Source organism: Pseudorca crassidens, chromosome 1, assembly GCF_039906515.1.
Source record: "Pseudorca crassidens isolate mPseCra1 chromosome 1, mPseCra1.hap1, whole genome shotgun sequence".
NCBI lineage: Eukaryota > Metazoa > Chordata > Mammalia > Artiodactyla > Delphinidae > Pseudorca > Pseudorca crassidens.
Window position 1 is genome coordinate 187,296,344 of NC_090296.1, and position 15,980 is coordinate 187,312,323.

General features: G+C 41.5%; 1 protein-coding gene across 20 annotated transcripts in view; it reads left to right on the forward strand.

Moving 5' to 3' along the window:
• Nucleotides 1-15,980, forward strand: part of KIAA1217 (KIAA1217 ortholog) — a 772,703-nt gene that overhangs the window by 613,736 nt on the left and 142,987 nt on the right. The gene's annotated exons all lie outside the window — the stretch shown is intronic.

Consider the following 15,980-nt stretch of genomic DNA (forward strand, 5'->3'; position numbering starts at 1 on the left):
GCAGAAAATCAGTCTGCCTATAAGCCAGTGTGAAATATTTCTCTCTCTCTGTCACAGCCATGAAACCCCATTCAAACCCAGAGACCTAGATAATGTTTATGCTTTTTTTTCTGATGTTAAAATACCCTTATTCAAAAAAGAACTCTTCATCGAGTTTCATAAGACAACAGAAGAAAGCAAGGCAAGTTTTATCTGTGTAAGGTATAAATATACTTCTCTACATCCAAAATAGATTTGATTTGGCGTAAAACAGTAATGGTATATAAGAACCATTAAAACAAGAATTAATACAAGTAGCAGTTGGGCATCATATGTGTGCCAGGAAAATTAGGATAAGAATAATTGCTGTAATTGCAACCGAGACAAAAAAAGAAGATGAAAGGATTAACGTGTAATGAGCTCCATGAATTTCATGATTTAAGAAGAGGTTTAATGCAGGGGACACGGGTTCGTGCCCCGGTCCGGGAGGATCCCACGTGCCACAGGGCGGCTGGGCCCGTGAGCCTTGGCCGCTGAGCCTGCGCGTCCGGAGCCTGTGCTCCGCAACGGGAGAGGCCCCAACAGTGAGAGGCCCGCGTACCGCAAAAAAAAAAAAAAAGAAAAAGAAGAGGTTTATAGCAGCCCATTTAGAACATTATAGTCCAAGAACCCCTGTATCTTAATGCTGTTGACATCATATTATGTAATAGACAGTTATATTTAACAGTTGTTTTATGGAAAGCTTCTTTGTCTAAAACTTCAAAATCCAAGGACATAGTATGAAACCATCTTTTTAGAGGTTATGTCTTTTGGACTCTGTAGGTTTCTAGTGATCTAATCTGATACATGGAAAGAGTTCATACCGTCTTGATAATTCACCTGGCCCCCAGGTGGTTGGCCCTTGGCAATTAATCATCTCATCAGGGTGGGTAACTTCAGATAGAGAGGAATATTTGAGAAGCATGTCATGGCTGAAGGCTTGAAAGGAAAAAGAGAGTTGAAGAAGAAATCTCTCCCGGAATTCCAAATTCCTAATAATACCAACTGTTACTCTGTACTCTCTCCAGGGATGAGGTTGAAAGTATCTGGATTGAGATGATGTAGTCTGATATACTCCACTACAGTTTGGTTGGAACAAGAGATGAGACATTGAACTACTTTTGGGGGAAAAAATTTCATTTACCAGTTGCTGTTGTTTTCCTTTGCCTCAAAAACTCTACCTAAAATCTGTTGACTGTGCCTTGCTATTTTTTCTGGTAAGTGCAAAATTCATTGCACCCTTAAGGGTTTCTTGCCAAGTTAGTTTGTTTTTTAAAAGCTGACTTTAAAACATAATCCTTTACATGCATCTAATTCTATAAGAGTTCGCACACATTTTTTGCACCTGCTTTTTAAAGATGATTCTATGGACTGCTAAAAATAATATTAAGATGCAAGCCAGCTTTGTGTCATATACCCAAGTAAAATTCCATCCATGGTGCCCTCATGCTAAACGTGGCCTCCAGAGAGCTGCCTGCTGACATCTGGAAACTGAGATTTGTGGCAGCTTCTTCTATTTCAGGCAGAGTGTAAGAACAGAGGGAACTTCACATCTGTGTTGTTAGAGGGTAGATGTATAGCTTCTTAGGCAAAGAAATTGGTGATTTTCCATCGAATTTCTCAAGTAAGCTCTGTGACAGGGGATTGCAGCTAAGTGGCTTCGGGTCTGGAGATGAGGTCCTGTCCACCTCACCTATCTGCATGAGGTCCAGTCTCCATTCCAGAAGCTGCTTTTGAGCATGACAGTAGGTGAGTGCCAAGGCGCCACCACAATGGTCTTTAGTTTCTTATCAGTTTGAGCCGCTCTCTGAGGGGCCGTTATTGGCCAAACTGTATCTTCCCCTGTTCCCCCACCTCCAAGTTTGTATGTTGAAGTCCTAACCCCTAGTACCTCAGAATGTGACTGTCTTAGGAGAAAGGCCTTTAAAAAGGTAATTAAGTTAGAATGACGTCACAAGGGTGGGCCCTCATCCGATAGGACTGGTGTCCTTATAAGAAGAGAAGGTTAGGACACAGGCAGGTGCAGAGGGAAGGCCATGTGAGGACACAGGAGGAAGACTGCCATCTATGAACCAAGGAGAGAAGCCTCCGAAGAAACCAATCCGGCCGACATCTTGGTCTCAGACTTCTAGCCTTCGGAACAGTGAGAGAATAGGTTTCTGTTGTGAAGCCCCCCAGTCTGCGGAGCTTTGTTATGGCGGCCCCAGCACACTAACACAGGGACTCAGGACACTCTTTTCCTCCTACTTCCTTTGTCATATGAGGGGACAGTCAGGTTTATGGCAGTTGTCACAAACTTAAAGTATTTCTTTCTTCAAGACAGTAAAATTAGATTCGTCAAGGTTTCTGTTTATTTGAAGTTGAGTTTTATTCTATCCTCTTCCACCTTTGCTCATGCATCAACTTGGTTTCTTCGCATTGCAAGGGAAAATCTTAAACTCCTGGGACAGATTCATCTTCCGTGACTGCTTTTCTGTCTGACGTCTCCCCAGCCCCATCCTCAGATTTAGCAAATGAAAGTGGCTTCACATCTAAGTGACTTCACCGGATTCCATCAAGAAAAGCTCCGAATGTCATCATGCCGAGTTTGAGGTCTCAGGAGTTTGGTGATGTCATTAAAAATGATACTCCACCCACTTTCAGAATTTTTCTAGGGTGTTAATTGGCTTTCAGACGTCTCTGGCTAAATGTCTCCCAGTAATATTAAAACTAAACATGATAAAATTAAATCCTTCATTTTTTTTTTCCTCCGCAAGTTTTGCCCATTTCTCAATTTTTTTTCTCCATTCATGTATTTATGCATTTATTAAGAATCTGTTCAGTTCCTGGCACTGTTAAAGGTGTCATGGTGAGTTATTTAAAAAATATATGAAATCTGGTTCTTGTATTCAAGGAATTTTCAGTAAACTAAAGACACATGGTAACCATGTAAGGTCTTTAAAATGTACATAAATCAAAGAGTACACAGATGAAGCTGTGCGTACACCCAGCCATACTGGCCTCTTGGCTGTGCCGCATCAGGAATAGACCCGTGCTGCTCTCTCTGTCTGGATTCAGCCCCCATTCACAGGCCCCCATGTCTGCATGGCCCCTCCTCACTTCATTCAGAGCTAAGCTCAAATGGCCTCATCAGAGAGCCCTCTCCTGAGTAAGATGGGACCCACCCTGCCAATCCTTTTTGCATCCTTTCTCATGACACATCATTTGGGACAGTGGTTCTCAAATTTTAGCCGAGATATTATTAAAACACAGACGTCTGGCTCTGCTTATCGCATTTATGGTTCAGTGGACCTGGGGTGAGACCCAAGAATTTGCAGCTCTAGCTAGTTCCTAGGTGATGCTGGCGCTTCTGGTCAGGGGATCGCTGATTCAGGGTAATATTGTGCCCTAGGAAAGATGTTAACGTGTCATTACAATGTAGCACCACATGAGGGCGCTTTCATCGGTTCACAGTAGGGGATGGAAAGTAGTCCTCCTACTTTGGCAGGAAAACGTGGAGGCCTTAAATGTCTGGCCTGGTCCACGTCCTTGAACTAGAGTATTTAATTCCAGCCCACGTGACTGGCAGGACCGTCACAAGAAGTATGGGGGTACACAGCCTCCTGCAGCAAGCCGTGGAGCCAACCTGCTAAGCTAGGACTGTCTTGTCTTCTGCTCTGTGCAGTTCCTGTTTCTGATCCCTACTTGGTCGCTGAACTACCTTTATCTTGCACCTCATCACCCAGCTTGACACACTTGGAAATGTCGGTAGAGCCAACAGTGGAAAGGTAGCTGGACTCTTCACAGGACTTCATGCCTCTCTCTACCATGTCCCAGTTTCCTCAATTCAGGTGTTCCCCCCACCAGCGTCCTGCCCTTGTCTGCCCCAGGGGAACCCTGGCCCCAGTCATGGTCAGTTAACACCCAGGTATTGGTACTGCTTGTTGTACTGACAAGGCAGAGGCAGATGGACGAGGCCAGGGCTGAAGACTTTCCTGGAGGAGAGAGTTCCCTTGGATTTGCATGATTCTAGAGTAGCGTTCTTTCATATGCTTTCATTTGCCTTCATAAAAAGAGTCAAGTAATATAGGAACCTTTTTAAGAGGAAAAGAGTTCAATTTAACATATTAATTGAGTACATTTTAAATACCTGCAATACACATGGTGCTGTATTAGGTAGGAAGAAAGGAAATCATTCTTTTGACAAACACTGACTGAGTTCCTACTAAGACAGCCCTGGGTACAATCAACAAAAGAGTCACAACCCTCTAGAGCTTCTATTCTGTTGGGAGAGGCGGAGGATAAACAAATAAAATAGGGAATAGATGGTATAGATACTAAGGAGAAAAATAAAATAGGGGCAGGGGTATAGGGAGTGCTGAAGAGATGAAGGTGTTAGAGTTGTCATTCTGAAAAGGATGGACAGGGAGAGCATCACTGAGAAAGTGGTACGTGAGCCATGATCCAGAGCGCGTGAAGACGTGAGCTGCACAGATGTCTGGGGGAGGAGAATTCCAGGCAGAGGGATCAGCCAGTGCAAAGACTTTGCGCAAGGGCACACCAAGAGCATTCAAGGAACAGCAAGGAGACCACTGTGATTGGAGTCACTCTGTAACAGAGGAGTAGGGAATGAGGTTGGAGAAGCCCCGGGAGCCGAACAGTATAGGGCTTTGACAACGGCAAAGGCTTGGGCTACACTGTCCTCATCGTGATGGGAATGGCTATGTTGCAGAATTATGAGCAGTGGCATCGCTCCCATTTTAAAGATTGTATTGTGGCTGCTGGGTGTGGAATAGACTAAAGGGGGCCTGGGCACATGTTGCGAAGACCAGTTAGGAGTCTTGGCATAATGTGGGGAGATGAGAAGGTTAGCAGTGGAAGCGGTGAGAAGAATTTGGATTCTGTAGGTGTTTCGAAATTAGAGTAAGAAGGATCCCTGCCATGCAGGGGGTCTAATGAAGGAGGCTTACATATAAGAAATCACCACAGCAGCTAATACTTACTGAGCGCTGACTCTATGCCAGATACGTGAATCTAACACACGGTACAGCAAAGCCAGGATCTGAACCCTGGCAGTCTGTCTGCAGAGCCCACATGCTAAACCACTATACTGAAAAGAGAAAGCAAGAAGAAGGCAGAAAACAGTGGAATAATATCTTCAAAAGCCTGGGGAAAATATCACTTTGAATGAATATTTCTTTAACTGGCAAAATTATTACTTAAGGGTGAGGGCAAAAAGAAGACATTTTCAGGTAAATGGATTAAGAGTATTTAGCATTCACAGGCTCTGGCTGAAAGAACTAGTAGCATATGTATTTCACACAAAAACCCTCAACAAAATATTACCAAATCAGATCCAAAAATGTATTAAAAAAATACATCACCACTGAGTGGGATTTATTCCAGGTATGCAAGGCTGGTTCAGTGTTTGAAATACAATCAGTGTAATCTACCATATCAACAGGCTAAAGAAGAAAAAATGATATGATTATATCAATTGGCACATAAAAAGCATTTGAAAGAAACCAATACCCATACATGATTTTTAAAAAACTCCTAGCAAACTAGGAATGGAGGGGAACTTTCTCACATCACAAAGAGCATCTACAAAAAAAACCCTACTGCTAACATCATACTTAATAACGAGAGACTGAAAGCTTTCTCTCGAAGTTTGGGAACATGGCAGGAATGTCCAACCTCACCACTCTTATTCAACATAATTCGGGAAGTTCTAGCCAGTTCAGCAGACAAGAAAAAGGAATAAAAAGCATGCCATTTGGAAAAGAAAATATAAAACTCTCTGTTTCCAAGTGATGTCATCTACATAGAAAATCCCAAAGAATGTACCAAAACAACAACAATGACAACAACCCTCCTGGAGAATAAGTGAGTTCAGCAAGGTCACAGGATCCAGGATTAACATACAAACTCAACTGCATTTCTGTATGCTAACAGCAAACACCTGGAAGCTAAAACAAAAGGCATAATAGCATTCACAGTTGCTCTGAAGAAAATTAAATGTTAAGTATAAATCTAACAAAACATGGATAGGATCTGTATGCTGAAAATTACAATATGCTGAGGAAAGTAATCAAAGACCTAATAAGTGAAGAAACACGGTTTTCATCAGTTGGAAGCCTCAGCAAAGTAAAGATGTCTGTTTTCCCCAAATTGATCTATAGGATTAAAACAATTCCTATTAAAATCACAGCAAGATTTTTTTTTGAAACATACACAAGCTTATTCTGAAATTTATATAAAAAGGCAAAGGAGCCTTTTATAGAATATTTAGAATAGCTAAGACAATTTTGAAAAAGAATAGAACGCGAGAACTCAATCTACCTGATTTCAAGCCTTACCATAGAGCTATAGAAATCAAGACTGTACCATATTAGCAGGGGGGTAGACACATAGATCAAGGAAACAGAATAGAGAACCCAGAAATACACCCATAAAATGATGCTGAACTGATTTTTGACAAAATTGCAAAAGCAATTCAATGAAAGAAAGACGGCTTTTTCAACAAGTCATACTGGATCGATTGGACATCCACAGGCAGAAAAGAGAACTTTAACCTAATTCTCACACTAGTACAAAAATTAACTCAAAATAGATCATGGACTTTATTTATTTATTTATTTTTGTGCTACGCGGGCCTCTCACTGTTGTGGCCTCTCCCGTTGCGGAGCACAGGCTCCAGACGCGCAGGCTCAGCGGCCATGGCTCATGGGCCCAGCCGCTCCGCGGCATGTGGGATCCTCCCAGACCGGGGCACGAACCCATGTCCCCTGCAGGCGGACTCTCAACCACTGCGCCACCAGGGAATCCCTAGATCATGGACTTTAATGTAAAATGTAAAACTATAAAAACCTTTAGAAAAAGATAAGAGATGTTATTCTGGACTTGGAGCTTTGTGAAGAGTTCTTAGACGTGACACCGAAAGCACAATCCATAAAAAGAAAAACTAGACCTTCTCCAAAGAAGTGTCCAAAAACATGGACCTTGTTAAGATGAAAATATAAGCTACAATCTGGGAGAAAAATATCTGTAGTCATGTAACTGACAAAGGACTAATATTTAAAATATACAAAGAACTCAAGCTCAACAGTAAAAAATCAAACAATCCAATTAGAAAATGGACAAAATACGGTAAGAGACATTTCAACTGGAAAGGATGTACGGATAGTAAATAAGGACATGGAAATATGTTCATCATTAGCTTTTTGGGAGGTGCAGATTTAAATATAGTGCAGAGACATCACTACACATATGTCAGAGTGGTTGAAATTTAAAATAATGATAACAGCAAGTGTTAACAAGGATGCAGATAAACTGGGTCACTCATACACTGCTGGTGGGAATGTAAAATGGTACAGTCACTCTGGAAAACAGTTTTACAGTTTCTTTTAAAACTAAAAATGGGGGCTTCCCTGGTGGCGCAGTGGTTGAGAGTCTGCCTGCCGATGTAGGGGACGTGGGTTCGTGCCCCGGTCTGGGAAGATCCCACATGCCGCGGAGCGGCTGGGCCCGTGAGCCATGGCCGCTGAGCCTGCGCGTCTGGAGCCTGTGCTCCGCAACGGGAGAGGCCACAACAGTGAGAGGCCCGCGTACCGCAAAAAAAAAAAAAAACAAAAAAACTAAAAATGGCTTATAGTAGGACTCAGCATTTACAGTATTTGGCTTTTATCTCAGGAAAATGAACACTTATATTCACCAAGAAACTCGTACATGGATGTTAACAGCAGCTTTGTTTGTAATACCAACAGCTGGAAACTATGCACATGTCCTTCAGTGGGCGAATAGTAAGTAAAATGCAGTACCTCCATACCTTGGAATACTGCTGCCATAAAAAGGGGCAAACTGTTGATTCTTGCAACATCTTGGATGTACCTGAAGGGGATTATTCCGTGTCTGTGGGGGGGTGGGGGAAAGCACCAATTTCTAAAGGTACTATTCCATTTACTGAAAACACTATTTAAATAAAATTATACAAATGGGGAACAAATTAGTAGTTGCCAGGGGTTAAGGGGTTTCTACACGGGGGTAGCATGAGGGGGACTTGTTACGATGATACAATTATGTATTGTGATTGGGGTAGTAGTCACACAGTTAAATTTCATAGAATTACACACACATGTAAATCTAAGCTCTGTGGGTGGTTCCAATGCCAACGGCCTGGTTTTGTTATTATACAAGAGGTCATCATTGGTGGAAGCAGGGCAAGGGTGCGTGGGACCTCCCTGTATATTTCTTTCCAACTTTCTGTGAATCTGTAATTATTTCAAAATAAAAAAATGAAAAAACATTTACTAAGAAGTGTAATAAACCTAGGAGGAAGAAGCAGAGTATGTGAAGTGATGGTGAGAAAAATAAATTGGTAGTCGTGTTTTCCAGAAAACTGTAAATAAGTGTCAATCCCAATGAATTCTTTAAGGGAGTTAAAAGCAGAATAAAATAAAGATACCAGAGAGAAACAAGGTCAGACCAGAGAGCGTGATCAGAGTAAACGCATTCTGAAAGCTTCTTATTACCTAAGAGGACAGAAAACCAAATATTTGAAGTGTCTTTATGATGAAAAGGTAGGACAGCATCTAAACCAACAATGCTATTTTAATTCATACTAAAATCACTTACTGAGTATCTGCTGTATGTCTGGAAACCTACTAACGTCACTAATTCTTATCATAATTTTGAAAGAAGGTCGTTTTATCCCCTTTTCATTGATGAAGCAGAGCCTAAATGGGGCTGAATGACATATACGGAAGGTCATAGCAGGAAGTGGCAAAGCCAGGATTTGAACCCTGGGCTCTCTGATGCGTAAGCCTTTGTTCTTATAACTCCACTATGCCCTCCTGGGCATGATGAATATTGAAATAAGTTAATTTTCTAAAGAGAATGCTTGCAGCGTTTTGAAGGTGAAATATTTTGACTTCTTATGGAATGAAATATGAATCATCTCTAAATTATGGGAAAAACAGAAAGCTTTCAAACTATGGGCAAAAACTTACTGCAAAATAGAAAGCTTTCAGGACTTCCCTGGTGGCGCAGTGGTTAAGAATCTGCCTGCCAATGCAGGGGACATGGGTTCAACCCCTGGTCCGGGAAGATCCCACATGCCACGGAGCAACTAAGCCTGTGCACCACAACTACTGAGCCCACGTGCCACAGCTACTGAAGCCCGTGTGCCTAGAGCCCGTGCTCCGCAACAAGAGAAACCACCGCAATGGGAAGTCCACTCACCGCAACAAAGAGTAGCCCCCGCTCGCCACAACTAGAGAAAGCCCGCGTGCAGCAACAAAGACCCAACACAGCCAGAAGGAAGGGAGGGAGGGAGGGAAGGAGGAAGGAAGGAAGGAAGGGAGGGAGGGAGGGAGGGAGGGAGGGAGGGAGGGAGGAAGGAAGGAAGGAAGGAAGGAAGGAAGGAAGGAAGGAAGGAAGGAAGGAAGGAAGGAAAGAAAGAAATGTATTAAAAAAATATTTCTCCCCCCCCAAAAAATATAGAAAACTTTCATGTCTTCCCTTCTCCTTTGTCAGTGCTAAACAGTCCTTGTGAAGCTGGGTATCTCAGGAGCCCATACTTCAACTAGTTGTGTTACCTGGAAGAATAAAGAGCATCAATTAACATTCGAATTTGATGTTTTCTCAGTAAAGCTATGAGCATAGAAATATAATTTTTAAATCTCATCCTGTGTGGATGAGATAAAGGTGATTTTTAAATTTTAATTTAATTTCAATTGAAATATAGTTGATTTACAATGTTGTGTTAATGTTGTGCAGCAAAGTGACTCAGTTCTACATATATATACCTTATTTTTCATATTCTTTTCCATTATGGTTTATCAGAGGATATTGAATCTAGTTCCCTGTGCTGTACAGTAGGACCTTGCTGCTTATTCATTCTATATATACCAATTTTCATCTGTTAATCCCAAACTCCCACTCCATCCCTCTCCCTCCCGACTCCCTCTTGACAAGCACCAGTCTCTTCTCTATGTCCATTCTGTTTCTGTTTCATAGGTAGGTTCATTTGTGTCATATTTTAGGTTCCATAAGTGATATCATATGGTATTTGTCTTTCTCTTTCTGACTTAACTTCACTTAGTATGATAGTTTGTAGGTCCATCCATGTTGCTGCACATGGCATTATTTCATTCTTTTTTTATGGCTGAGTAATATTCCATTGTATATATGTACCATATCTTCTTTATCCATTCATCTGTTGATGGGCATTTAGGTTGTTTCCATGTCTTGGTTATTGTGAATAGTGCCGCTATGAACACTGGGGTGCATGTATCTTTTTGAATTATAGCTTTGTCTGGATATATGCCCAGGAGTGGGATTGCTGGATCATATGGCAATTCTAATTTTAGTTTCCTGAGGAACCTCAATACTGTTTTCCATAGTGGCTGTACTAACTTACATTCCTACCAACAGTGTAGGAGTGTTCCCTTTTCTAGGAGGTGGTATTTTGAAGATCAAAGAAAACCACACGTCTATCGAACTCTTGGTTAATTTCCCATTTGTAAATCTTATTTCTGTTTCTCCGGATGCTAAAATGATCTTGAAGCCCAAGTATTCTAAGATACATTTTCACACACACACATATTCACAGAGCACGTGGTGAGAACACACACACATGCACGAGCACGCATACAGACACACACACAGGTTGATAATGGATCCTTAGGAAAGAGGTGTTAGGGCTTAGTTTCTCCTGTTTGTTGACAGGTGTGAATAAAAGAAACCTGAAGATTCATCTTTGATCTGGCAAACTTTTTCTCCTTCTTTTAGTCTGGAGTAAGTGGCTAAATAAAGCTCTCCATTTTATAGGACTGAAGAGAAGGAGTACTTTGATCTTACTTGAAACATTGTTCAGCAGAAGCTTCTATTTACTGGCTCATAAAAGGTTTTATGCCTCATCCGTCGTACTTCGGATGACTCTAGCAAATGTACTGGGAGAAGATTTGAAATGTGTTGCTTCCTGAAGTTAGAATTATAATCAGGTGTATTATTGAACCATCCAGCTTTCCTTAATGTGTACAGCTTTCTGCGCTGGCAGGAAGTCTTGAAGTTAAACTCAAAGAGAACATTAAGCAAAATGTAGCCTTAGACTCTGAAAACATGGTGATCACCCACATCTTTGTGCACAGACTTCAGAACGTGTGTGCCCAGCTCTTCCACAACAGTTTTATCTGATGAAATAACAGAAACACCTGTCACGGGCTGAGCTCACCGCCATCTATGAAAACATCAGGAACATTCTGATCCCGGCTCTGTTATGGAACAACTCAGAGACCTTGGCCAAATCTTGCCTCCTTGTTAGGCTTCAATTTCCTCATCTGCAAAATCTTGACCCACTTCCCAGGAGATCTCAGAAAAAGATTGGCACTAGAGAGATGGTTATGAAAAGCATAAAAATTTCCAGAAATTCTTATTGATAATTTAAAAAAGGGACCATTGGTTTATGTTCTGCCCTTGATAAAGGGCACTCTTTCAACAAGGCAAAAACAAAAGGAAAGTACCAGAAAGAATTCCCCAAAAGACAGGCAGCCATGGCCCTAGTGCTCTGATTCTTCATGTCCAGCCCCGTTTTAGAGTCAGTGCTTTTCCAAAGGGTCACCTTCAGTGCAGTCTTAACAGCACTCACCATTCACATGGCCATGGTCATGAAGAGTGACCAGGGAGCTCTGCCTTACCCAAGTGGACCTATGAAAAGTGGCTCCACTGACAATTGGTTTATCTTTTTTTTCTTTTAATTGTTTTTCTTTAGATCTTTATTATTTATTTTTGGCTGCGTTGGGTCTTTGTTGCTGAGTGCGGGCTTTCTCTAGTCATCGTGAGCAGGGCCTACTCTTCATTGCGGTGCACGGGCTTCTCATTGTGGTGGCTTCTCTTGTTGCGGAGCACGGGCTCTAGGACTTCAGTAGTTGTGTCATGCGGGCTTAGTTGCTCGGCAGCATGTGAGATCTTCCCGGACCAGGGCTCGAACCCGTGTCCCCTGCATTGGCAGGTGGATTCTTAACCACTACACCACCAGGGAAGTCCCTGTTTATCTTTTTCTTAACAAAAGATAAAAAGATATTTCTGAAATTTTTGTTTGAGACTCTTAATTTTTTAATAACTGGCCATTAAAATATTTTTTCTCAATTTTTTTATTCAGTAAGGTTCACCTGGTCAACATAGTTATTAATTCTCTTATACATTAACCTTGAGAAGTCAGATAGCGTATACTAAAAGCACAGACTCTGAAGCCAGATTGCTCGGGTTCACAACCCAGCTCCATCATCTACCACTATGTGATGCTGGTCAAATTACATCACTACACTTTGCCTCAACTTCCTCATCTATAAATGGGAATAGAAGTAAAACCTACTTCACAGTGTTGCTGTAAGGAGCAAATGAGTTTATGTCAATTGCTCAGTGTGATGCCTGAACCATAGTAAGTACTACATAGTTGGGAACATTATTAAGTATCAATATTTCTTAAAACCACTGTGGGCAGGGCTTCCCTGGTGGCGCAGTGGTTGAGAGTCCGCCTGCCGATGCAGGGGACGCGGGTTCATGCCCCGGTCCGGGAAGATCCCACATGCCGCGGAGCGGCTGGGCCCGTGAGCCATGGCCGCTGAGCCTGCGTGTCCAGAGCCTGTGCTCCTCAGCGGGAGAGGCCACAGCAGTGAGAGGCCCGTGTACCGCAAAAAAAAAAAAAAAAAAAAAAACACTGTGGGCAGATAAATCGTGAGCTATCAGCTCACCTTCAAAATGTACCTGGAACCTGACCACTTTGTACCCCCTCTGCCCCTAGTCCACCACCACTTCTTGCTGGGCCTGTTGCAGTAGCCTCCTAACTGGTTCTCCTGCTTTCATTCTTGCCACCAACAATCTCCATAGAGCAACCTGAGTAGTCATCCCAACCCCTGAGTCACATCACATCACTCCTCTGCTCCATGTGCTTCATGACCCATCATCTGTTCAAAGTACCGGCCATCCACCATCTGGATGAGTTCAGGTTTCTCCACCATCTGGCATCATCTTACGCTACCCTGTTCTCATCCCTCTGCTCCAACTACTGACATCTTGGTAGTTCCTTTCTTTGTTTTTTTTTTAAACATCTTTATTGGAGTATAATTGCTTTACAATGGTGTGTTAGTTTCTGCTTCATAACAAAGTGAATCAGCTCTATGTATACATATATCCCCATATCTCCTCCCTCTTGCGTCTGCCTCCCACCCTCCCTATCCCACCCCTCTAGGTGGTCACAAAGCACTAAGCGGATCTCGCTGTGCTATGCGGCTGCTTCCAACTAGCTATTTTATGTTTCGTAGTATATATAAGTCCATACCACTCTCTCACTTCGTCCCAGCTTACCCTTCCCCCTCCCCATGTCCTCAAGTCCAGTCTCTACGTCTGTGTCTTTATTCCTGTCCTGCCCCTAGGTTCTTCATAACCCCTTTTTTTGTTTTTTTTTTTAGATTCCTTATATATGTGTTAGCATATGGTATTTGTTTTTCTTTTTCTGACTTACTTCACTCTGTCTGACAGACTCTAGGTCCATCCACCTCACTACAAATAACTCAGTTTTGTTTCTCTTTATGGCTAATATTCCATTGTATATATGTGCCACATCTTCTTTATTCGTTCGTCTGTCGATGGGCACTTGAATTGCTTCCATGTCCTGGCTATTGTAAATAGAGCTGCAATGAAAATTGTGGTACATGACTTTTTGAATTATGGTTTTCTCAGGGTATATGCCCAGTAGTGGGATAGCTGGGTCGTGTGGTAGTTCTATTTTTAGTTTTTTAAGGAACCTCCTTACTGTTCTCCATAGTGGCTGTATCAATTTACATTCCCACCAACAGTGCAGGAGGGTTCCCTTTTCTCCACACCCTCTCCAGCATTTATTGTTTGTAGATTTTTTGATGATGGCCATACTGACCAGTGTGAGGTGATACCTCATTGTAGTTTTGATTTGCATTTCTCTAATGACTAGTGATGTTGAGCAACCTTTCGTGTGTTTGTGGCAATCTGTATGTCTTCTTCGGAGAAATGTCGATTTAGGTCTTCTGCCCATTTTTGGATTGGATTGTTTGTTTTTATGATATTGAGCTGCATGAGCTGCTTGTAAATTTTGGAGATTACTCCTTTGTCAGTTGCTTCATTTGCAAATATTTTCTCCCATTCTGAGGGTTGTCTTTTCATCTTGTTTATGGTCTCCTTTGCTGTGCAAAAGCTTTTAAGTTTCATTAAGTCCCATTCGTTTATTTTGGTTTTTATTTCCATTTCTCTAGGAGGTGGGTCAAAAAAGATCTTTCTGTGATTTATGTCAAAGAGTGTTCTTCCTATGTTTTCCTCTAAGAGTTTGATAGTGTCTGGCCTTACATTTAGGTCTCTAATCCATTTTGAGTTTATTTGTGTGTATGGTGTTAGCGAGTGTTCTAATTTAATTCTTTTACGTGTAGCTGTCCAGTTTTCCCAGCACCACTTATTGAAGAGGCTGTCTTTTCTCCATTGTATATTCTTGCCTCCTTTATCAAAAATAAGGTGGCCATATGAGCGTGGGCTTATCTCTGGGCTTTCTATCCTGTTCCAGTGATCTGTATTTCTGTTTTTGTGCCAGTACCATACTGTCTTGATTACTGTAGCTTTGTAGTATAGTCTGAAGTCAGGGAGTCTGATTCCTCCAGCTCTCTTTTTCTTTGTCAAGATTGCTTTGGCTATTCGGAGTCATTTGTGTTTCCATACAAATTGTGAATTTTTTTGTTCTAATTCTGTGAAAAATGCCACTGGCAGTTTGATAGGGATTGCGTTGAATCTGTACATTGCTTTGGGTAGTATAGTCATTTTCACAATGTTGATTCTTCCAATCCAAGAACATGATATATCTCTCCATCTGTTTCTATCATCTTTAATTTCTTTCATCAGTGTCTTATACTTTTCCGCCTACACATCTTTTGTCTCGTTAGGTAGGTTTATTCCTAGATATCTTTTTCTTTTTGTTGCAGTGGTAAATGGGAGTGTATCCTTAATTTCTCTTTCAGATTTTCCATCATTAGTATATAGGAATGCAAGAGATTTCTGTGCATTAATTTTGTATGCTGCTACTTTACCAAATTCATTGATTAGCTCCAGTAGTTTTCTGGTAGAGTATTTAGGATTCTTTATGTGTAGTACCATGTCATCTGCAAACAGTGACAGCTTTACTTCTTCTTTTCCAATTTGGATTCCTTTTATTTCTTTTTCTTCTCTGATTGCTGTGGCTGCAACTTCCAAAACTATGGTGAGTAATAGTGGTGAGAGTAGGCAACCTTGTCTTGTTCCTGATCTTAGTGGAAATGGTTTCAGTTTTTCACCATTGAGAACGATGTTGGCTGTGGGTTTGTCATATATGGCCTTTATTATGTTGAGGTAAGTTCCCTCTATGCCTACTTTCAGGAGGGTTTTTATCATAAATCGGTGTTGAATTTTGTCAAAAGCTTTTTCTGCATCTATTGAGTTGATCATATGGTTTTTCTCCTTCAATTTGTTAATATGGTGTATCACATTCATTGATTTGCGTATATTGAAGAATCCTTGCATTCCTGGGATAAACCCCACTTGATCATGGTGTATGATCCTTTTAATGTGCTGTTGCATTCTGTTTGCTAGTATTTTGTTGAGGATTTTTGTATCTATGTTCATCAGTGATATTGGCCTGTAGTTTTCTTTCTTTGTGACATCTTTGTCTGGTTTTGGTATCAGGGTGATGCTGGTCTCATAGAATTAGTTTGAGAGTGTTCCTCCCTCTGCTATATCTTGGAAGAGTTTGAGAAGGATAGGTGTTAGCTCTTCTCTAAATGTTTGATAGAATTGGCCTGCAAAGCCATCTGGTCCTAAGCTTTTGTTTGTTGGAAGATTTTTTATCACAGTCTCAATTTCAGTGCTTGTGATTTGTCTGTTTGTATTTTCTATTTCTTCCTGGTTCAGTCTCACAAGGTTGTGCTTTTCTG